The sequence below is a fragment of the Bemisia tabaci genome, chromosome 6 (genome assembly GCF_918797505.1).
Source record: "Bemisia tabaci chromosome 6, PGI_BMITA_v3".
Classification (NCBI taxonomy): domain Eukaryota; kingdom Metazoa; phylum Arthropoda; class Insecta; order Hemiptera; family Aleyrodidae; genus Bemisia; species Bemisia tabaci.
In genome coordinates, this window is record NC_092798.1 from 27440693 (window position 1) to 27463804 (window position 23112).

At 38.3% G+C, this 23112-nt stretch overlaps 1 protein-coding gene and 1 long non-coding RNA gene across 4 annotated transcripts in view; one reads left to right on the forward strand and one right to left on the reverse strand.

Moving 5' to 3' along the window:
• Positions 1-18736, reverse strand: part of LOC109033614 (very long chain fatty acid elongase 7) — a 34278-nt gene extending 15542 nt beyond the window's left edge. Inside the window, exon 1 of one of the 3 annotated variants that reach the window (XM_019046308.2) lies at positions 18601-18736. The gene's annotated coding sequence lies outside the window, so the exon portion shown is untranslated. Of the gene's footprint in view, positions 1-4915; positions 5061-17376; positions 17580-18600 lie in introns of those variants that run through there. The other 2 variants (XM_019046307.2, XM_019046309.2) reach the window with 2 other exon arrangements.
• LOC140224877 (uncharacterized) lies at positions 30-11495 on the forward strand. Its single transcript, XR_011900085.1, has 2 exons — positions 30-707; positions 9859-11495. It is a non-coding gene; the product is annotated as an uncharacterized lncRNA (long non-coding RNA).
• Positions 18737-23112: the final 4376 nt, after the last annotated feature.

Sequence of the window (23112 nt, forward strand, 5' to 3'; positions counted from 1 at the left end):
CGTCAACCCCCCCCCCCCCTCTTGCACCACCATTATGTGTGGTTACATATAACTATCATGGTACCCTCAAGTACAAGAGTTTATAAGTATAAAGAGCTCATTACCAATTTTAGGGACCAAAGAAACAAACCCGAAACATAATTGCCATAAACCTATGAACGAGTTTTTGGCCCATCGCCTTGAAGTAATAAAAGCCAAAAGACATTGTTTCATGTATGTGTGTGGGGATGCATTACAAACTGTGGCAGTAAAATAGGAATGTGTCACTGAAACTCAATTTGCCGTTTTTGTCCGAAAACAATTACGTTCGAGATGAAAAATTAAAGAAAATTATATTCCAATTTGGCAACTGTGATTCATTATAAGTAAAACGTTGCCAATGGTTGGGGAAAACCTGCACAGAATACTAAATTTTCAGTTCACGATTGAAGAGATCTTGGATCCGGAAGGTATGGACTTTTCACGTTCGTGTCGGAAATGTCTCGAAATTTTATTGCTACTCTTTTTGTCCACCAGTCATTTCTGACTAATCAGAATCAATTAAAAGCGATAATTAGTGACCATAAGTCTAATTTGCATTATCGTTGCAAACTCATTTCGTACCGAAACGTTGTATCTCCCTGTTGTGGATTCTCTCCACTTGAATTCGAAAACAGGCAGAGCAGTGCCTGTTGCATTTTCTTATTATTTAGTTCCAGTGTTAGTAGGTGAGCAAAAATTTAATTTTATGGATTTAAGTTCATTCAGGTTACGTCAGTGTTTAAGTGTTCATGGGAGAGTTGCTGTAGTTTTTAGCTGTCATTGATTGTTCTTTTGTACTTAAGTTGAAATGATTGGACGGTCAAGTTCAGACTGTGAAACTTTACTTCGATCTGGACACCTATTGTTTAGAACACACACTATGCACATACTTGCACAATAAAGCACAAAAACTTCAGATTATTTGCGTTTAATACTAGAGCATACTGATAGGATGTTTCAGTGGAGAAATCAATGAAATGATCAAATATTGTAAAAATACACCTCATCCAATTTCAATATTTCTTACTATTTAAAATTGGTGATGAGTTTACTTAGGTCCCCTCTCGCTTTAGAAATGAGGGTATTCATTTGGTTAGAAGCCAATTGGATGGAGTTTTAATTGCAAAAATTATGAAGAAGATGCTTTTAAGAAATTATTAAGAAATGAAGCAAATTGAACAAAATTAACACCGAGATGACTCCATTTTTGATGGATTCAATTATTATATCTCTATACAGGGTGTTCGAAAAGTCCCCTCCCCTCCCTCTAACTTTTGACCTGATTGAGGTAGAAATTTGAAACTTGGAGGGTGTTCCTAGATCAAAGGAAGCTACTTTTTGACCCCCCCAAAATTTTGGGGGGGCCCCATTTTGGGGGGGTTACGGACCCTAACTTTTAATTTTCAAATGGGAAGACCCCCTTTGTGATACCTCGTTCGAAAGAGCATAAAAAAAGAACATTTTTCGCGCAAACCGGAAGTCATTATCTCAAACCGTTTCAAAATGGCGGCCGGTCAAAGTTCCAAATGGCCGAAAATTGGCACCTCTGCTATTTGCACATGGATTTGCTTGAAACTCGGTATCTGGGGGTATTTTGGCACGAGAAAAACGAATTTAACGTTAGATTTTCAAAAAAACCCTAATTTTTCAAAATGGCGACCGGTTTAGGCTCAAAAAGGCCGAAAATTTGACAAACTCGATTTTTTTGCACCTGAAATTCGGTATCTGGGGGTATTTTGACCCGAGAATAACGAATTCAACGTTAGATTTTTAAACAAACCCTAATTTTTCAAAATGGCCGCCGATTAAAGTTCAAAATGGTCAACAATTGGCAACCTCGACTTTTTGCCGATAGATTCGCCTCAAACTCGGTGAAATAACGTCGAATTCGTTTGTCTCCCACCCAGATACCCTCAAACACCGAGTTTGAGGCGAATCTATCGGCAAAAAGTCGAGGTTGCCAATTGTTGACCATTTTGAACTTTAATCGGCGGCCATTTTGAAAAATTAGGGTTTGTTTAAAAATCTAACGTTGAATTCGTTATTCTCGGGTCAAAATACCCCCAGATACCGAATTTCAGGTGCAAAAAAATCGAGTTTGTCAAATTTTCGGCCTTTTTGAGCCTAAACCGGTCGCCATTTTGATAAATTAGGGTTTTTTTGAAAATCTAACGTTAAATTCGTTTTTCTCGTGCCAAAATACCCCCAGATACCGAGTTTCAAGCAAATCCATGTGCAAATAGCAGAGGTGCCAATTTTCGGCCATTTGGAACTTTGACCGGCCGCCATTTTGAAACGGTTTGAGATAATGACTTCCGGTTTGCGCGAAAAATGTTCTTTTTTTATGCTCTTTCGAACGAGGTATCACAAAGGGGGTCTTCCCATTTGAAAATTAAAAGTTAGGGTCCGTAACCCCCCCAAAATGGGGCCCCCCCAAAATTTTGGGGGGGTCAAAAAGTAGCTTCCTTTGATATAGGAACACCCTCCAAGTTTCAAATCTCTACCTCAATTAGGTCAAAAGTTAGAGGGGGGGGAGGGGACTTTTCGAACACCCTGTATATTAATGTGATTCAACCCGTCTTAACATTGAATGAATTACCGGTGACCTACTGGTTTAAAAACCGTAATTTCAACTGCATTAAAATTGGATCTGTGCCAAGTGCGCTTTCACATTTCATGCATATGTATCCAATCCTTGAACCATTGACCTATTTCAATCCGACGAGAAAAAAAGAGAGAAATTAGGTTGCGGGCACCACAGTCCTTAAAAGCCCGGCTAAAGGGTCATTCCCCGTTAAAATATTCACATAAGTAGATCAACTGAATGATTTAAACTACTGTCTTAGCTGACTTTTGATTTACAACTCCTCATTTACCTTATTTTTACGAGGAAATAAATGAATCAAATAATTAAAATAAGTAAGTTTCATCGATGTTTTTTATCACGACTTATATTCCTTCAAAGTGCGACATCTTATTGTTTACATAAGTAGATAATTAGTTTTGCGTAAGATTGAGATTCAACTGCTACATTAGCAAGCTGGTGAAGTCTCGTGCAGGCTCTCTTCATTACACTAACAAATGAGGATAAATTCCCAACAGGTTGAATGATTCTCTAAAGACTATCCGGTCTAAAATTTAAATCTCCCGATTATCTTAGCTAAACTTTGCGGAAACTAATTCTAATGACTTTTCATCCTACCAAGGATATTGAAATAATATAAAATTTAAGAAATAAGAATTGAAGGCATCTTATAAACACGAGAGGCAAGGTTAAGTACATAAAAGATTCTGCCGACGATAATTTCCTAAAACTTCGTTTTTAGATGATTCATCCTGCCTTCAAACATAAAATAAGCACCCACTGGAAATTAATATGGTAGATTTTATCATACTGTGACTTAGTGATCCGAGTATGGTAATGAACACTAGACTCTATGATTGCATTTACCATATTATGGCAAGTATCACCACAGTTCTGGTCATATCGCTATAAATTTGAGTATATTTTCACCAAAAAGTATCACTGTGTACATATCAAGTATAGACTTTTTGTAATCTTTACCAAACTTTTTTCAGTGCAGCACAAAGGAGAGAACGGGATTAAAGTACACTTTTTCTTCTTTTTTTTTTTAAAAAAAAATTTATATTATAATCTCTCCTTAAGCACGGTCAAAAGCCATCAAATATCTACTTGAATGGGTAGAATGACTATTCGATGTTCAAATAGTCTTAAAACTAAACGGTTTTCGCTTAGCATCTCCCAAATTTTAAATTTGGCGGGCGAATCTACCTGCTGGAAGGTTCACGACACGCCCGCCAGGAGCGCCATCTCCTTACCGCGTATCCCCGTAACTCAAAGCGAAAACAATAGAGAGCGCCATCGACAAACGTCAACGAGAGACAAGTCAACAAACGTCACGTTATAACAATTATAACCTCCTTCATTAACAAGCATTAAATCAGTCATATTTGTGCCGAATTATTACATTATATTTGTGCTTAGTACCTCGTAAAAAGGAACCGCAAAAGATGGAATCTGCCGGGATTCTAAATTCATTAACAACAAACATATTAGTTTTTAATAAAGATCTAAGTGTCAGTTCTTGGCGTTAGCTTGATGATTCATAGTACCTTTGTAATGTGAGTATGTATCTAATTAGTTGTCTAATTTTGCTTTGTGATTACCTACGGAGTAATTTTGGAAATAGTATATGATGCATTATATAATGCATTTGAATTCCTAGGTTTCACCTGACTCAAAGCGTTTGCTGCTATTATCTAGAAGCGCTCCGACTCATTTATCAGAGAATTGAGCGTTTCCTATCGGCCCCTCTGCAATTATGAGATTAGTCCATGAATCCTTTAGGAACTTAAATTAATGACTCAGATGGTGCTTTTGAGCCAACTTTCAAAGAATTAAAGGCATTTTTTCAAAATCTACAGTCCATGAGCTCTCCGTGTGACCGAAGTGCTCTCCTCGCTATATGACGCGTAACCCTTCAATTTTTAGTTTAGTCCAAAGACCTCGTAGGAACTTAAATTAATGAACCAGGTGGTGCTCTGATGCCAACTTTCGAAGAATTGAAGGCATTTTATTTTATTTTTTTTCAAATTTACAGTCCTTGAAAATGAGCTGTTTCGCGGAGCAAAACCTTAAAATTTTTTATACAGAAAATAATGTAGGGACAAGACGAGGATAGTTCCCGTGTTTCTATTTTAAAGAAATACCAGGTTAAAAATATATCAGCTGACGATTAATATTGTGTGTACACCTCAATCATAACACTTCTTTCGGTCGAGCGAAAAACTGGGTCAAATAAACGTCACTAGTTGAATCACAAAGAGCGAAGTATTTAAAACGTTAGAAATTTTAGAAAATCACTTTACTAACCGATGAAAAACGTTCCATTTCCAATGTCAAAATAATCCAAAGGATGAAACACAAGACCGAACACTATGAAAACTCCTCAAATGCGTGCAAGGACGGTCTACCGCACGGACTAGCTAGAGCACATGAATGAAGCGGTCGAGGTGGGAGGTTTTATATTAATACCGCCGAATATGCCGGGCTCTTTTTACGGCTGGACCAATCGACGACTATAATTTTCCTGCTCGCTGCGGAAAAAATGAGATCCGAGGATTTCGCGCTCGGTGATCTCGGTGACTGGTTAGTGTTTGCCGAACCCGGGCGCACGTTGTTGGGGGACGAGATTTTATGGAAATCCGATTTCACTCCGAGTGTCATTATGCATCTCGCGGGTCGACCTTGGAGGTGGCCGTTTTTCGGGGATACCCCAACAGGTCGGGGATCAGACGCCACGCGCCTCACCCGCGCGATTTTACGGCCGCCTTCGACAGGTTCAAGGTGAAAAAAGCGTTCAGGTGCGGGTTTAAAAAGCCTACACCTGAGATTGGTCCAAGGGACATCCGGGCGTACCTATAAGTCATGTTAAGAGGGGCTGGCCCCCCTACCACCGGGAGGTCCGAGTGGTAAAACCTCGGGGGAGGGGGGAGGGGAGGCGGGCAAATTTTTGACATTTTAACTCTTTTTGACGCATTTTGAGGCATCCATGACGCAGATTTTCCATTAATTTCTGCGGAAAACTTATGTTTATTTTTTTACTTTCAGCGAAGAATACTCTCGAATTGTTGTAGGAAATAGATAGGGAAATTTTTTGAAATTTTAACTCTATTTGGATGCATTTTGAGGCTTCCATGATGAAAATTTTAGAAAATACGAAGTGAATGAACACGGGGTTTTCAATCTAGACTCTACACTAAGAGAGATAATCATCCTCGACGAAGGTCTTTTCCCACCATCCAGAATCTATGGAGGAGGGGGGGGGGGGGTGGCAGCGGCAGATGACATTATTTTCATTTCTAGAACTGTCGTCGTTCTGATAAAACAGATCATAAAGACAGGATGATCTCGGCTTGAAATTCCTTCAGGATTTTACTGAAAAAAAAGTATCGCAATCCAATTAATCTTGACACTGCTTCAGATCTCACAGAAAACAGTATCACAATCCCAACTATACTGGCAGATTTTGGCGGCAGATATAAGAGTAGTTGTACTAGCAAGAGTTATGGTTGATCTGACCACACTTCGGCAGACTCAACCGTACATCTGACAGGTACAACTACTCTTATTTCTGGCACCAAAATCAGCCAAGGGTATAGTTGGGATTGTGATGCTATTGTTTCCATGCGAGCTGAAGCAGTGCCAAAATTAATTGGATTGATAATCCACGAACCATATCTAAATTTAAGTTTTTTAAAAACGTTTTCCTCTTCAGAAAGGATAATTAGCAAGCAATTTCTTTTGCTGTACCTGAGAGCGCTTAAAGGTCTGATTTCACAGTTGTTTTATTAGTTTTTTCTGATATGGGAAAAAGAAGAGATATATATTTAAAAGTGAGAAAGTGCAACGCCTAATCAGGGCCGGATTAAGGGGGTGGCCACGTGGGCCGCGGCCTATGGCGGCAATTTAGGGGGCGGCAAATTTTGCATTTTTTTAAAAATGTAGGTATTACAAAATGGCCGGTTTTAGAAAAAAAATTACAAACAAGAAAAGCATCTTTTGGTGACATAAGATACAGCACCTTTAATTAGTCGAGTCAGGAGAGAAACCAAACACGCAATTTGGCATGGAGCGGCATGGCGCAGAGAGGACTCAACTGATGCAACTGATGATGAGGACTTGAGATGAAGGAGAGAAGCCCTCACCGGGCTGAACGGTGAATCGAGTCAATGAGAGAGGTCGGACAAAATTTGGAAACTTTAAACGCTTATAACTCCGTTTATAAAAGAATCTGATGTTCTGCAAGTGGTTCCATTGGTTTTCTCGTGAAATTTTCTTCCAGTATCACCCCTTGAACTTTAAAATGTGACGAAATAAACATCAACATTTGCAGTTTTTGTCAAAAATTGCATGTCCGACCTCTAATTGACTCAATCCACTGTGCGGCGGTCGGCGTGTAACACATATTAGCACCTACAAGACTGCATGAATACTTCACGCATTGCGTCAAACACATGCAGTGCGTTCAGCGGCGGTCGGCGTGAAACGCATAGCGCCTACAAGATTGTAGGAATACTTCACGCATTGCGCCAAACACAGTGCGGTCAGCGCGGCGCGGCGGCGGATGTTAAAATTATTAAACTGCATTTATGTTTGTCCTTGCCTAATTTTTACGTTCATTTCTTACAAATGGAAGGTCTTGTTCACACAGAGATAGGTTTACGGAACTTAACTTTTGCGCAAAGTTCCGTGAACTTTTGCTAGTAGTATTGGCAGGGCTTTTGCAAAAAATGTGCCCAACACGAGTAAACGCGTCTTATGCGAGAAGTAGATCCTGCCACAGTGCCACGTATTAATACCAGCCAGGTGTTCGGATGTAGTATACGCTCTGGAATGGAATGCACATCAAATGTCAAACTGAATGCCGAAGCACTCATTTTCTTGCTTTTTAACGATACATTAAGTACATGTTGCTCTTCATGGAACAAAAAAAACCTTTTCAGAATAGAAGAGGCGCGAGGAGCTCAAAGAGTAATTATTTTTAATCGCAAATAAGCGCAAAAATTCCATCTTTATTAAGTTGCTGAAAAAGTATTGGGGTGACGTACAACTTAAAGTAAAATTTGACCGCGCAAATTAGCCAGGAATAACTCAACATTTTTTATAGTTTTTTTCAAAGAAAATTAATTGAATAAGTAAAATTAATCGGAAATTTTTTTAAAGTTGGTTTGACTTTACTCATATTTTCACTTTAGCTATGTAATATACGGAAGGTGAATAAGGTTACTTCCAATTGATAAAATCAGTCAATATTACTCCTTTCATATTCATACTCTCATTCATGGTTTACTCGTGGCTTTATTAAAGGTGTCCTTTGGACCATGTGTCACATTCAAATTAAATCCAGAAAAAAAGTGCTACATACAGATTGGCACCTGGAACTGGGCATTCAATTCGTTCGCCTCTTGAACTTTAGATTGATCAATCTGTTAGTAGGTCATTTTTAAGAGACCTGGACGTGTCTCAAGGCCGCTGAAAACCTTTTGAATTCGTCACATGCGTGACAACTATAAGTGAAGAAAGAGAAAAAAAGTGTCAAGTCATATTCTGTCTGCCTGACTTAACTCCAAAACTTCCTCCCAGAAAAGGGGTTTGATTAAGTCACCCGGTGTTTGCGAAATTTCCCGTCTCGTGGCCTGGACTCTAAAATTCCTGACTGAAATTTGATAATATTACTCATTGCCAGTCGATATAAAGTGCCGCAATACATGATCTAAATGTATAGAAATAGTTAAAAAACGGCAATAAATTGAATGACAGTGAACGTTTTTACAAAAATGACATTTGCGTGAAAACTTAATTTGACCATAAATAATTTCGCACTGAAGGAAATGCATGAAAAATTATCTTTTCACGGATATAACCCGAGAAAAAAATGCTCTAGAAACCTCAATCTCTTAACTAAAATTTGTATTTATGAATGTATTGTGATAAAATCACGGTGATTAAAACATCTTTATCGGATGTGTGCATACTGATTGATAAGGTTTGCGAGGAAAATGCCAGAACATACTCCTCTGTGGGTTATTTCATGGGTTTGTTCTCAGGATCTGAATTACGTTTTTTTTTGGTCCTTATTCGCTTACAGTTTTTTAAAATTTCTGATTTTTAAAGTTTTGAATTGTATGTATATGTTTTGACGCATGACTGAATCAGTATCCGCTTTAACCTGCGTACCTCGTGTGCTGAATTTCAGAATTCAGCTTTTCTTTTTTTAAAGCAAAATCCTGTACTATAAGAATTATATACTAGTGCCTATCCCCTATTACATGAAATCCATGAAATTTTTAAAAATTCTCACAGATCTCTCATAATCTCCGAGTCACAGTGTTGTAAGATTGTGATGGTCTGCTGCTGTTTTTTCACCTGTTCATGTGTAAGATTATTTAAGCAAATCCTTCAACAAAGAGAAAATTTTGGCTTTTTTACTTACCAACAACAGTTAAAGTTTTGATCGGAATTGAGGAGCTTAAAGTAGGTACAACAGAAGATCATTGATGATGTTTTATTTTCACCAAGGGAACCTGTAATTCTGAACTCTCTGGCAAAGAAACCAATGCCATAGTCTGAACTCGGAAAATGCTTCATAACTCAATTTGAGAGTCAAATTGAATTGTGGTTGTATCCTTCATTTTCGACGTGCGTTCATTTTTCTTTCAGGTATTTACAAAATCATAAACCCTCTGGAAATTATGTATATTTTGCGGTTCCGATTTTTCTCGACAGCCAAACCAAGACGATCAGAGAAACAGGTTCGACTTTAAAACCTGCTCTCACCATGGATTCATCCATGTGTATGTTAAATGTGTACACCTTTCTTAAGAGATTATTTCCAAATTTTTCCTCGTCTGAACATTTTTCAAGCAAAAATTTTTCATACTAAAAGTCATGTATAGCGTTTGATTGACACTGTGCGTTTTGTTAGCTTCGATAGCTTCGCATGAAACTCGAATTTCCAGACGGAATATTGAGGAATGGCTATCGTGCTTGCTGTAATTGATAAACTTGCAACAGGATTAGTCATGGGTTCTATTAAAAATTACATTCCACCAGGATACTATCTAATAATTGTGTGCCAAATTACTGAATGAGCCCGCTTTTGCAACAAAGAAAAGAAACATAATAGGAGCAAAAATTAAGGTTTGCATTTTTCTCCATTAACTATTGAACGGATTGCATTCACTGTTTTAAAATCTTCATGAAGTCACAATCAAATTAAGCTACAAAATAAATACTGTTCCGTTCTTTTTCAGGTATGATTTCGGGGTCGAAAACTTGAATCCGATATAGAGATTCATGGCAGTTTGTTTTGGAGTCATAACAATGAGCCGAGAGACGACATTGTGCACCGATGCTTTGTTTTGATCACTAATCTACGAGCTACGCATCACCAAAAAGAGTGGAGGGCGTCTGCAAGGCTCAGTTCAAAATTGAATTTCCTGTTTGTTCTGCATCGAAAATTTTCCCCTCTCGTGCCCGCGCATCAAACCAGCACTTCATTCTTTATGGATGAAAATAAACCCCGACGAAATTAATTGTGCGCAAAAAAGTAAATTAAGAGGATTCTGTCGCACTGAGTTTCAATAGTTTATGTTGGTGCGAGAAAAGTACACACACTGACAATGTTCATGAAAGGAATGTGTTTATAAAACTTAATCTTTAGACGCACAACATGGGTCTAAAATGCTGCAAGCGTTAAGGCAGGACCGATGCTTTAAAGCCTATTCCTTGTAGAAACTTCTCTTTAGAGCTAATGTTTCATACGTTTGATTTTTAAGCAAAGCTTTACAGATAAGTTGATTTTTTTTTTTTTTTTTTGAAAAGCAACTCGATAGTTTTTTGACCATCGTGCTTTTTCACAACAATATCCAATATCACACCAGATTAATTACAGTGCGACGGTCCCAAAATGCCAGAAGCACTAGCTGAAGCACTTGCCAGCACTATGCCCTCACTCACTCTTCCTTGGATCATAGCCTTAGCAGTTCTTGCATTGATCTTTCCGCCAATAATTCTCCTGTACATTTTCATTCTCCTCGTTTGGGTCGTCGGCAATCTCATAGGTGCGGGAATGGGCCCTGCAATGTTGTCTTTGATGGGGTTTACCGGTATTATCCCCCCAGACCCGGCCCCTCACATCGGTTCATGAAAACTTCCAATACGAGTAAAGAATAGTTTAAAGTATTTATAAAAAGTCGGTCCGCGGTTTTTTCCTTGGAAATGTTTGCGCAGCACGCTCAATCTATTCATGAGCGAGGAAATCATATTTGAGAGCTTCGCTGAAAATTCCGCACCCAGCGTTTTTCCACCCATCTCTATTTTCGTGTAATGTAATTTCGTATATACTTTTTCGGAAATTTACAAACTTGTTCTCGAGCGCGTGAGCCCGTGCAAGCTTTAAATGCCGAAGGTGAGATCAGGTTTGAGCGCTGTTGACTTTTACAGCTCGCTTTATTGATTGATATTCAAATCTTCGGACGGAATCTTGTTTTCTGTTTGTTGCTCGCGTACCGCGCCTTTTTGGCTTTTGACACGCTGCTCTGATCATTGTAATGCATCATTGTTTTTTGATAGGGGAATTTCACCGGACACGAAAATTGCGTTCTTGGTTTTCAAAATTCGAGACTTATCTCAGGATTTTTGTTCAAAATTTGAGAAAAAGATGATTGCAAACATGTGGAAATGCGTATATTATGGTAATCCTCAAAGTAGTCTAAATAATTTCGGTGTGTTTTTTATGAACATTTTATTACCTATCCAAAGCCACTAAGTGTCTGTTTTACTTTAAGTCTGTTTAACTTTAAGCAATTAATGTTTTATTAACTAAAAGTTGACTTACATACCAAAAAATTGACTTAAAAAATAAACCATCATCTACTTTTAATCATTATTACAAACCTGAATATTTTTACATAACAAATCAGTTTGCGACGAGCAGTGCGTAACTTTTTATGTATGATGATTATTTATTAGTTTATTCGTTTAATTAATTTACAATGCGATTGGGTCAATAGTGGATAGTTCAAACCATAGCTGGATCCTCTTCAACGTTGGTTAATTATTTCTGAGATACTCGCTCAAAAAGTGAACCGGCAAAATTTTCTACGAATTTTTTTTTACCTCGACTAAAATTCATGTAACAATATACTAATGGAATACATAAAACGTATTTGGTCATTAAAACGTGCAGTTGTTATCAGTGAAACAATCTATATTTTTGTGAACCGTGTTTAGGAGTTCATTCTTCATTTTGTGGCATCGTTTTTGCAGGTAAACAAAATTTCTCTGATCATTTTGTTGCATTTTGCACATTTTCTTAATGAAAATTCAACCGACCGCTGAGAAAAAGTCCAGGATTATTTAAAAGAATACATACGGGGAATAAAAGGAACGGGAAATATTTCCTTATGCTTTCAATATGGTCATGTCAGATATTTCTGGGTATAATACAGCTGCATAAAATTCTACATGAGCCACGAAAATTGAGATCGGTTTTTAAGAAGTTTTTTCTGAGTGCCGTTTAATTTTCCAAAGGGCTGAAATATCAATCGAGAGAATTTGTTATTGGGTTAGTTGATGTGATAAAAGTCAATAGTATATCTGCTAAATGTCCATTGAAAATTAAACAATCTCTTAATTTTTTGAATAAGAAAATTGTCTGATATGATGCATCTTTTGAAACTTTGAAATTACTGCCGGGCTCCCGCTGCTGAAACCAAAGGGCGCTAACTTTGCTCCCTGTCGGAGAGCGGCGCCATCACTAATTCCTCTCTCTCTCGATAGAGAGCGCTTAAGGCTACGATTTCAATGCCCCGTGAGGGACAGGAATTAAACTCTGCGTCCTGTTTAGATCACACGGACAGCATTAACCAAGACCATTCTAACTACAATACTCGTTGCCTAGTTTCCTTTATTTTTTTATTTTTTTTACAAGAAACCTGAACAAACATATCCTGACTTTCAATTTTGAGTGCATTACCTTTATATATTTTGGTGAAAATTTACGGAAAGTTACGCAGTGTCAAATTTATTGGATTTCTTGTATAAAAGTCAAATTAAGGGAGGACATTAGACGATATGAAATGTACTTAAGCTGATTTTGGTTACATCCGGCTTTAAGGACTTAATTTGCAATGAGAAACTACCAGCTTAATTTAAAAAGAACATTTTCCATGATTATCTCTCTGTAGATAGTCGGTTTTACAAATAAGTCATAAATTAACACGGTCCTTATACGATCCTTGTTACAGAGTGTAATCCACGTGATAATTTGTCTAACTACCAAGAAAATTGGCTACTGTTCTTTCTACGATTTATAATTCACTCTGTGAAAATCAGGAGAAAGATTCATAGTTTTTTTCCACGCACATCTCAGAAATGGTACGTTCTATGATACGGTATAGGTCTGAGTCTAATGAGAAAAGCGAGAGAATCAGAAAAAAATACTTCCGCAAAGTTGAATATTTTGAACCACAGTAGGTGATACAAAAATTACAAAATGAAAGTATAGTCTCATGCCTGTTGCAAGCAATTTCCACAAACAATTTTAAAACTGTGCGCATTTTCTGTAAAGTTGCTTTCGTATTCTAATTGCGCAAGAAATAGGGACAAACTGGGCGCTCCTTCAATAGGGCGGTTATGCAATTTATGCTACTTGAGAGTTGAAATAGTTGTATCACGCATTTCATTTTCAGAGCCCCATCGTTGATTAAGAATGGTTAAGTTGCATGGATGAGTCCATGTGGTTACGCGACACAATTTTTGATAAAACAATGTGCATGATGTGTATGCGGGAATGTATTATGGATTGGAAAATTTTATTTAGTCGATTTTAATTATCCACGCAGTTTTTCTATCTATATACAAAATCGACATAATGGCACCTGAGTAACGCTTTAACTTCTATTCCGATCCTAGGATCCCTGGCCTCCTATCCACCGCTTTTAAAATTTCCACAGTTTAGTTTTTAAGTTGCTTCCTGGACAAAATCGTACTTCTTACCCATGCAAGTCCACCAGTTTAAATATTTTTAAAATCTCAAAAATTGGTGTTTCACTCCTATTTAGATCTCCAATTTTAAGTGGTCAATAAATGAGAAAGTAGTTGCCCAGTCGTATTTTACATATTCATCCTTGTTCCTTTTCTGCACGACACATTTTTTGCGAGTCTTCATGGCAGTAGTATAAGAAGCATGACAAGTTGCGGTCAATCTGCATTTAAAAATTAGTGAAAGGAACAAACGAGGGCTGTGGAGTGTAAGTTTTATCTACGTTTTACTTTATTTTGATCTTCTTTCATTTGATGAAATAGCTGCAGAGAAGCGGGCTCAACATGCAAACGTAAATGATGACGAAACACTCAAGACTTATCGCGCAAGCTACGGTCACTAGACGTGAATAATGACGTTTCAGTGGGCCTTAATTCAATATGAGATTCAACTGTTGACAAACATTTACATATTATCCTACCTTCAAAGCCACAGTTTTAAGGTCATTGACACGTGAATTTTATTCGAGTCTGGCCAGAGGCTTCAATCAAGTTTGACTTTCCATGACACAACGGATGCACCGTTGCGATTCTCGCAATTGGTAATGATGATTACTAATATTTAAATCCATTATGAGTAATCGATGGACAGATAGGTATTGTCGATATATACATCGATTAATACACATCTTTTCAAACGGACGAAAACTTGCGAGTTCCGCCGCTTTCGCATTCATAGAGCCCTGAGTCCTACATGCACGTCGTTGCCTGAAGTCGAAAAAGAGTATCTTCAAGTTGACCGCGTTAAGCAGAAAGGCACCAAGACACATTAGCTGTTGCAAAATTTAATTGGGCAATTTAATTTCTTACACGAAAACGGCTGTGCAAATTTTTGTGGAAAGTTTAATGAATTTTTTGCATACTGCGAAGCAAATCCCTTAAAATTTTGAAATAAATCCGCACAAGCGTTCTCTGATATAAAATTAAATTGTCCTGTTAAATTTGGCAATGACTAATATGACTTGGTTCCTTTCTGCAGGTCCAATTGAGACACTGCAAATCTACTCTAATTTTTTATTTTTTTTTTAAAAAAAAAAAACAGTAATGAAAAACTGTTGTTTTTTTAAAAAAAAAATATTATCTGTGATTTTTGTTCACTCATGTAAAAATACTCCCAGAACATTTCTAGGAGATGTATGGTCAGTTGAAATTAACTGTTTCCATCAGTTTTTGACAAAGTCAGGAAAAGGCTAAACTTTGGGTACACTTTACTACCTTGATCAAGCAATAAAACCAGAGAGACACGTATTTTAGCCGCAATTTTTCAAATATTTCACTTTCACTGTATTTTTCATATTGACAGTGAGACACGCTCTCGCGAAATTTTTTTAAATAATATATCCAGATGGTAAAAATAAATAAACGACAAATTTTTATAAAAAACCAGTGGCGATCGAAGCATGGCATGCTTCTAGATGGTGCATGCATATTCTAGATACTGGGCAATGGGCAGTCGATTTTTTTCCGCCTGCCTACCATCGCTTGCGGTGCAATCCATGAATAAATTAACAGAGGAGGAAGGGCAAACGCTGCGTGCCAAAATGAGGAACTAGGAAGGAGCAATCCTAGAACCGTCCCTAAATCAGGAAAAGTCGATACTCATTCAGCAGAATGATTTACTCTTGAAAAAAGCTAATGATCAAGACAAAAATCAGAAACTGGGCTAATTTGCGCTATTAATTGATCACTCACGATTCACCTGAAATTTTTTGCTATCAGGAGCTGAATTGAAATTTCCTCTATACTCTCATTTAGGTTTTAATGGTTTAAGTATTCGGTTTCAGTAAGCATGTCTAATTACATTAAACCAACTATTATAGTAGTTTTCAATATTTTTTTTTTCATCAAAGTGAGTATCTATCGATTAAAAAATGGATCTTGGAAAAATTTGCCGCCCCTCTTACTTTTTCAATAAAACCTCACCTCTCTCCTTTTCAATAGCTTCCATTTTCCGATCATAGGGAAAGCAAGTTATACTTGTATGATTCGCCATGCACGGAATTTTTGAACACACATGCCATTGTAGTAATTTTAGCAAGATTGTTCCTCAGTAACCGGTATAGTTTACCAGGCATGGTCTAAAACATTCTCCCGCATTATACGACAAAAAACGCGCTTTTTTACGACAACCACTATTCGGTCGATGGCACTAATGAATGAATAAAATTTTCCAAGATCATTTTTCACTCCAATAGACTCTTCGTCTAACACACTGATCAGCCCAGAGACTGTTGACCTTAATCGTTGACGAGGCGCACAGCCGCACAAACTAGACGTTCAATCAAATTTATGAAGTATTATTATGGCTTTCAAGCTCTAGTTTTTTAAAGGCAAGAATTACTCCAGACGATCCTAATTTGAAGATGGACGGGTTTTTTCTTCTTCTTTATATAACACGGCAAGAATTGATTTTACTGTCGTAATGTAAAACCAGATCAACTTGCCTGCAAGAGCTATCTATCAACAGACAGGGAACAATACCGCCGTGCTTAGGAAAAACGCCGTATGAACCTTCAGGCGTTACCAAATTTGCTTCGATTAAATACGAATTGATTGGGAAAGTTGCTAATATTTTTCTTTAAATTTTTCAGACAATTTTTCCGCAATTTCATCCAAATTATCTGAAAATTTTAAGGAAAAATACACTTAACTTTCCTAAAAAATATGTGGTTTATTCGCGGAAATTTGGCAACTCTTGAATGTTCATACGGCGTTCTTCCTTAGCATGGCGGAATAGATAAGCCACGAATAATATTTCTATAAGATGTGTGCTGTTTGTACCTAAAATGTTATTTGGACGTATATAAGTCAAAAAGAACACTTAAAAACCTTGACCTTCTAATTGCATTCCATTTTTCAATTTTGTGCTTCAAATATCTCATTCTTAACTTTAATATCGAACGGTTATTTTAAAGGCAATTTTATGAGTGTGGCATGCAGGTTATGCGGTATCAATTAATATCCTAGAAAGCTTTAAAAAAATCCGTTTTTTTGGCGATTTTATGACTTCAGAGTCTACGATCAACAAAGACTAACCTTCCTAAGTGGCAGGTGCCGCAATTGAATTATTTATGCGTTAAAAAAATTTACGGCTGGTGTGACTTAATGTTCGTAAATTATGTAAGTAAATTAAACTGTTAGTTGGTTCGAACCGAAAATTTATAATTCAACACTCTATATCTTTACATCATTGCACCTCAAGAATGCACGCTTACATTTGTTTTAAAAACGTAAAAACCGACTTAGTATTAGTGTAGAGATACCTCCAAACTCCCTTCACTTGATTTAATGTGAATGGCATGTATGTATTCAACAGCTCATTGAAAACTTAAAACCCAAGAATTTTTATGAATGACTTCATCTGGTGCCTTATGATTGATCAACTTCTTTATTGAATGCTCTTCTTCGAAAACTAACGTTAAAACCCCGTTCTATTGCCAAAAAAATAATCCTAGGGTCATAGGCTGAATTCCGTTTATTAATTTTTTGCGAAAAAAGCTCAACTGCAAGGTCCAAAAATTTTCCGTCTTCCACTGTTAAAGGACCCAACAAATTCAGATTCTTGGCCACAAAGCTCTTCTTAAAAACTGCTGAATGCGCCAAGAACAGTTACCGTTCACCGAAAATTTTCTGATAAATTCAGCTTTTTTCAGTGCTTGGCATCTCTTGAAACAATTCATTCAATTTCATTTAAGAGGAAAAAAATAGACTAGTATATCACTCACCATAAATATTCTGAATAAAATTCCGGCCGAAACAAACAATTTCATAACAAATCACTGATTTGAAATATTGAATAAGTAAATGATCAATTAACTAGTGAGATTCGATAGATAAAATCCCCGAACACATTGATCTCTATATGTATTGAGATGTCCGAGAGTGACGAGTGACAAGTGATGGAAACAAGATTATCGCGGAAAATGAGGATGTGAAATCTCAGATCCAACGTCCGAGGCCAGAGGCTTTTGACAACAGCGAGAGCATTGAACTTATTGTTTACGGCTCGCGCGGAAGGACTGGCTCAATTATTGCAAAATAGAATGTGAAATCGATTCGCGTCCGAAAACGTCAGCCTCCTAACACGTCATATTGTCACATGGTTAAACGTCTACTTTACTGACGACTTTATGTGTGACTTATAGTCATTTAAAAATTCGTCAGGTGCTCTTTTAATTTTCAGATGTAACGAAGCAAATTTATTTGATAACTTTCAATAATTGGGGCCCTTCCCATTGTATGTACTACTCGCAACAACATCATGCCTGCGTTTTTCCGAAACACCAATTCGCCACCTAAAACGTCTACATTACCGACTACTTCATGTGTGACGTTGAGTCATTTAAAAATTTCGGCAGGTCTCTTTTAATTTTCAGATGTAACGAAGCAAATGTAAAATTTGATAACTTTCAATAATTAGGGCCTTTTCCATTGTACTACTTGCAACAAAATCATACCTGCATTTTGCGAAACACAAATTCGCCGCAAAAAATTTCCATTTTTTTTAAAAAAAATTATCAGTAAAAAAAGGGACAAATTGATATTTTCTTTAATTCAAAACATATGTTTCCTCTCTAAAACTTAAGTGATTACCATGTTAATTACCTATACCATAAGACACCATTCAGCCTGTCTTTCTTTATATCGCAAGCACTCCAGTTAAAATTTTCTCACAATTGCACTTTTTACTATCACAGAAAATAATCAAATGGAAAGTTTGACCCGACCCTAATCCGAAATCCCTCCCACGACCTTTAACGATGAGAGCCCTCCCCGCTGAGGTGATTGAACGCACCCGGAGACAAAGACTTTTCCTGCTGAATTTTATGCACAGTGCAGCGAATTTAAACAGGAAACACCGATGGAACGTAGGTGGGCGCGTTTTTTTTGCGTCCCGCGCGGTGCGGCGATGGAATTCGGAGTTGGGATAGATCAGTGAAGCAATTTACCTTCAACGGTCGAGGTGAGAATCCGGAGGGCATTCACACACGAGCTCGGGTTGTCGGGGTAACATCACAGTCGCACAAGCGCGGAACAAGAGCGGCCGAATCCTGACCGCCGATTGCATGTTGCGATGAGCCGGCTAATTTCAATTTATAATCGGCATTTTTCGGGGCCCTTTGCCTTTTTTTTCTCGAGGCTTTCCCGGCCGAGGCGCAGTAGCGGCGACTTAATTGCGCGACCTGACCGCCTCTATTTCCGTATGCAATAGGTTCGGGCTCATTTCCGCCCCGACTCCCCCCCCCCCCCCCGCCCCCCAACCGGCCCCGGCTGACGCTGACACATCCCTGGTCAAAGATCCGCGGCTCTGTTGTCATGTTACGTTCGAAAAGTGCGTGCTGAAGCATTACACAACATTGCGTTTAGGCTGTGTGTGCGCGAATTTTTGAAGGTGTGTGGTTAGATCTAGGTCCGCATTGAGGAAGAAATGTTCGGTCATATGAGCCGTAAATGGTGCGTACGGCTAGGGCTGCCGATTCGTGGGTAATTACCCATTTCGTGGGTATTTTAAACTCCAGTGGGTAATGGGTAATTCGTGGGTAATCCAGGTAACGATGGGTAATCCATGGGTATTTTCTTCGTCACTAAAATCCAAATAAAGAACCTTAAGAAAATTCAAATTAGGCAGTAAACGGTGGGTAAAGTTGAGGCTAGTGGGTAACCGTGGGTAAAGTTGGGTGTTGTTGGTGGGTAAAAGTGGGTAAAGCTGGAGTCGGTGGGTAAAGTGTGAGTAAAATTGGAGCCGGTGGGTAATCGGTGAGGGGAAAAAAGTCCGATGAGTAATTGTGGGCACAAAAGTAGATAATCGGATCGGCAGCCCTGGTACGGTGTTCTATACCGGCCTTGCTATTCGGTTTGTGTAACCATATACCGTAATTCCGGTTCTGAGTACCGTATCCTCGGTTTCCTGCAACCAAGCTCTTCCTGCGCTGGAAATTTACGGACGATGTAGAATACCGTCCGCTCCAGGCACAAACGTCGGAAGTTTCGGGCACAGGAAGGCGATAGTTTCGGGCATAGGAAACCGAAAGTTCTGGGCCCTGCCGGGGCCGCAGCTTTTACCGCTACAGGTTCAGAGGTTAGAGCAACGGGTGCTACACCCGGAGCTTTCGACTTCTGAGCCCGAAACGGACGGTGTGTCTTTATAGCCCACGAGTAAAGCTTTCAAAGCCGGCGTTTTTTTTTAGTGTGTAGTTTTTTTGGTTGTTCGTTGCTTTTTCCTTGCTTGGAAAGCGGGGAAAAACCAGGTTCCGGAAATTATTGCTCGCATGTGCTAGGAAGTTTGGTTTAACACCTCGGTTGCATTACGGCTCTTAGAGCCAATCAGTTGCAATTCTTAATTTTTGGCAACGCCGTTTTTCTACGATTCATCAAAAATATTGACTTAAGCAGAAGGGCCGGATTTAGGCGGTGGCCACATGGGCCGCGGCCCATGGCTGCAAATTTAGGGGGCGGCAAATTTTGCAATTTTTTCAAATGTAGGTATCAAAAAAATAATAAAAAAAATAAAAAAAAAAGAAAAATCGGATTCAGAGAAAAAATTACAAACGAGAAAAGGCGACAAAATTTCTCATTTCCTGAGAGTAAAAGTATAGTAATTTCCAATTTGTTCGTCTTTCGGTGATGCAGGATACAGTACCTTTCATTAGTCTAGTTGAGAGAGAAACCAAACACGCAATTTGGTCTGGAGCGGCGTGGCGCAGAGAGCAATGATGATGAGGACTTGAGATAAGAAACTTTGATAAGAAACCCTCTGCGCGCCGGTCAGCATGGAACACATATTAGCGCCTACAAGACTCCATGAATACTTCATGCATTGCGTCAAACGTAGTGCGCTGCGGTCAGCAGCGGTTGGCGTGAAACACATAGCGCCTACAAGACTGCATGAATACTTCACGCATTGCGTCAAAAACAGTGCGGTTAGCAGCGGTCAGCGTGAAACGCATAGCGCCCACAAGACTGCATGAATACTTCATGCATTGCTTCAAACAGTGTGGTCAGCAGCGGTCGGCGTGAAACGCATAGCGCCTACTAGACTGACACTTCACACCGGATACTTCGCGCAATGCGCCAAACACAGTGCGGTCGGCGCGGTGGCGGAACTTAAACTTATTAAACCATGTTTATTTTTCCATAATTTTTTCGTTCATTTCTTATAAATGAAAGGCCTTGTCCACACAGAGATAGGTTTACGGAACTTGACTTTCGCATGACGATGCGAGTTATCCTGTCTCGTGGTCTATCAAAGATGATTAAATCGAAAACAGCACACAAGCAATATATTGCGGTAGAAGAAATTCGCGATAAAAATAACTGAAATATCAACTTGTAACTCAAAAAAGACCTAGGAAACTTCAGGTGCACCCACGCCCCAATCTGCGTCTTTTCGTCCCCACGATGATGTAAAATACGGGCACCCATCAGTTGAACTGCCTTTTGTGTACTAATGCAATAAAATTTTGCATAAATCATCGTGACGAGCAATTGGTGCATTTTTGTTTGATGAATTGACAGTGGCCTTGAAAATAAAACCGGTTCTCCTCTATATTATGCAAGGTATTGACTAGAACAGTGTATCAGTGGTTTGGTGATCTGAACGGTTACGGATAACCAAAACAGGACTCAGACCCCTTACACTGAAAATGAACGGTCAAAATAAATGTCTCATATCTCTGATTGGTTTCAAAATAATCAATACAATCAATCGGTATTTCGAATGCGACAGCTGAATTCCGATTTCAAAGTGAAATAATAAGACTCCTAAAATTGTAGAACTGCCTTTTCGATTGACAGTGATATCAAGATGCTGTTTTTAAATTTTTGATGATAAAATTCTTGAGCTCTTAAGATTTTGATCGTACTTTTTCTCATGCCAGATGATACAATTAAATCTCATATTTACAGACCTCGGTGCAAATATAGCTCGACAACTTTTCGGCTCAAGTAATTGAGCTCTTTGGTGTAGGAATCGAACTTTGATTAACCAAAGAGTTCGAGAGCTATCATGAGTCTCTTAGTTTCTTTTCAAAGATTTTGGATGGCTACTCCAAAACTTGGATTGCATGGCAGTAAGAGCTTATCAAAAAAGTGCTCCCTTTTTTCTGGAAACGCGCAAAATTCTTTCAAATCCATCCGAAGATTAAATAATATCCCTATGTAAGCTTTTGTTTAAGTTCAAAGTTCGTTTTGATGATACAGTGCTGCAAAGTTTGCACTTCTTACAGTTAAAAATGTTATTATTTTGAAGTTCCCTAGGGTTAAGAAGCAACTGAAATCCACCTTACCTTTAGATTCTGGAGCACGATTTCTAAAGTTACAACTTGTTACAACAGTTGTTACTTGAGTGTAAAAACTGTTGCATGATACAGCGTTGCAAAGTTTGTGAAGGGTGTCCCCGACCATTCATGGTAAGCTTGACTGCCACCAAAGCAAATTTGCCGCGGCGAAAAATGGTGGTATGAAGATTCAGACGTTGCCAAATTTTTCTGAAAAAACTTGATTTTTCGGAGAATCAGGAATATATTTCCTTGAATTTTTTACAATCATTACATTGAATTGGACAGTAAAACCTTTATATAATGTAAGCTCACGAGTTCTCCAGGAAATTCGTATTTAACTGGAGAAAGTTTGGCAACGTTCGAGTGTTCATACGCGGTTTTTTCTTAATGCTTCAGTATTGGAATCCGATCAAAGGGGGATGCTGTCGGTAATAACGCCTCGATGCAACTATTCGTGCTCTGTAGACATGCGTGCTGCAAACTAAAAATTGAAGGCGCTCTGGTCACTCAAGCTCATAAAGCAGTGTTCAGTGCTCGCGGCTACACGCTGTCATAACTCGGTGTGGCGGTGGAGTATACTATCCTGCTGGGTGAAAATGGTGCAAAAATATGCCTTAATGTCCTTTGACCTTATAGTTATTATCAGAAAATATTATCATCTTTCCTCATTTTTGTATACCAACAATCTGTACGTACTACAATTGAATCGGTTTCTGTTGGACGGGCTTGAGTCCAAAAACTCATGAGTCCTAGCGTTCTGCGTGCCCAACAAAAACCAAGGCTCATGAGTTTTTGAACTTACCCTCGCCTAATAGAAATCGCTTAAATTATGAATAGAAAATAAAGAGAAAAATAACACATTAAATCAATCATATTTTCCATTGGGTGCCAGGTGAGTATGTTAGTCGTAGATATTTCTTGTAATATAATATCTACCTTTACATGCATTTCTCGCGTTTCAATGCAACATTTTTGGTGAGGAATGTGTACAGAAGTTATTCACCCAAATTAAACAAACATTTACCCATGTTTCACGAAAAAGGAGAAGAAGAAGCAGGAGAACATTAAAGAGGGCGCCTCTTTCAAGACAGAAAAAAAATTAAGAGAAGCAGTAAACAGCGGAAATAATTTGACCTTGCACTGAAATCGTATGAAAAAAAAAATTGTCCTACATTTCTTTGG